Raw genomic sequence first — 1492 nt, 5'->3', positions numbered from 1 at the left:
TACGTAAACGATCACAAAAACTCACGACTTCACACTACTGGACGTACGTATTGTCTAGGCTAGTTGCTCGATCGTCGGGACGATTTTTCGATCAGCTGCTCGCCAAAAATTACTGGTCTTGAATATTAACGAGTTGGTTTGAAAATGCTACCAAGCTACTGAAAAAAGTGATCAGCCTCGTTTTCACCTGATTTTCCCGTCTCATCACATCATGTTTTGTTTCTCTAATTATCGTTACATCTCCACATTTTGAATTTTTTAAGTATTTTTCCCGAACTCAGGAAAGGTTAAATAAGCAATATATGGCCACTTGTCTCATCACCGCACCCCCCCCCCCCTTTAAACAAAAAACCCTCCATTATTAAATATATCATGATACCAATTATAAAGGTTTAAAATTATTAATATTTCTATAATTACTTAAATTATTCACTTTAAAAACCATAAGAAGCCTTCTTTATGGGCCCGGTCAAGGATCTCTTCGACATTTTTTAAAGTAGTTGACGTTACATTTATTGTACTCGGGCTTCAAATGATCTGACATTCATGTTCGTTCGTCTTGGTGAAAAAATGACGGAGAGATGCTATCCTTCATCAAACCGTATCAGGCATAAACATGTGTCCGCTGAGTGACACGTGGTGTCCAGTTAAGCTGCTGTTTTGTTATCTTACACATTAGTTCATGTAAAAAATAATCTCTAGAATGATCCCTGCAATTAATAAATTAAAAGTACATTGTTGATTTTGCAATTGTCACTGAATTTTGTACCAATTTTTTTCTTCCCCGGGAAACCAGGATTTAGGATGTTGCAAATTTTGAATCATCATCACCACTGAATTTTTACTGTTTGGTTTTTTTCTTTCTTCGCATGGCAACTAGGATTTATGATTTTGAAAATTCAATGACTCATTTTTAATCTACATTACAGTGACTTTTTGAACAAAAAAGCACTTAGTGCAAATTTTTAACTTATCCGCCGTTATTTGAGTACTGTTACGAAAAACTTCAAACTTTAAATGAAATAATGTGTGTTTCAGGCTATCTTACCGTGCCTAACAAAGAAAAATTACTTAGGAAAATATTGTAAGAGGTATCGATGCGCTACTGTTGGTCCAAATTTTTAGGAAAAAAAATGAATTAAGTTTACAGCACCCGGTATTCCCTTGCGGTCTCCCATCGAAGTACTAACCAGGTTCGATGTTGCTTAACTTTGATGATCGTAAGAGAACCGGTGTTTTCAACGTAGTATGGCCGAAAACAAGGGAGCACCAACAGACGTACAACACTTCGATCATCGAGATCAGTGAATGATATTTCAAGTTGTTGACGTGTTACTTATTTTTAGAAGAAAAGAACAAATTAAGTCTAAAGCACCAGGTATTCCAAGGTGGTCCAAGTACTAATCGGGCCCACCGTTGCTTTTCTTCGGTGATCGGACGAGAACCGGTGTTTTCAACGTATTATGAACAAATGTGCTTATCTCGCCTAGTT

At 36.5% G+C, this 1492-nt stretch overlaps 1 pseudogene; it reads right to left on the bottom strand.

The window, feature by feature from the left end:
- Positions 1 to 1141: 1141 nt before the first annotated feature.
- Positions 1142 to 1260, bottom strand: LOC117122189 (annotated as a pseudogene).
- Positions 1261 to 1492: the final 232 nt, after the last annotated feature.

The sequence above is a fragment of the Anneissia japonica genome, unplaced genomic scaffold (assembly GCF_011630105.1).
Source record: "Anneissia japonica isolate Jap-2015-1 unplaced genomic scaffold, ASM1163010v1 scaffold288195_len56240_cov195, whole genome shotgun sequence".
Lineage (NCBI taxonomy): Eukaryota > Metazoa > Echinodermata > Crinoidea > Comatulida > Comatulidae > Anneissia > Anneissia japonica.
This window is presented reverse-complemented; position numbering and strand designations above follow the sequence as displayed.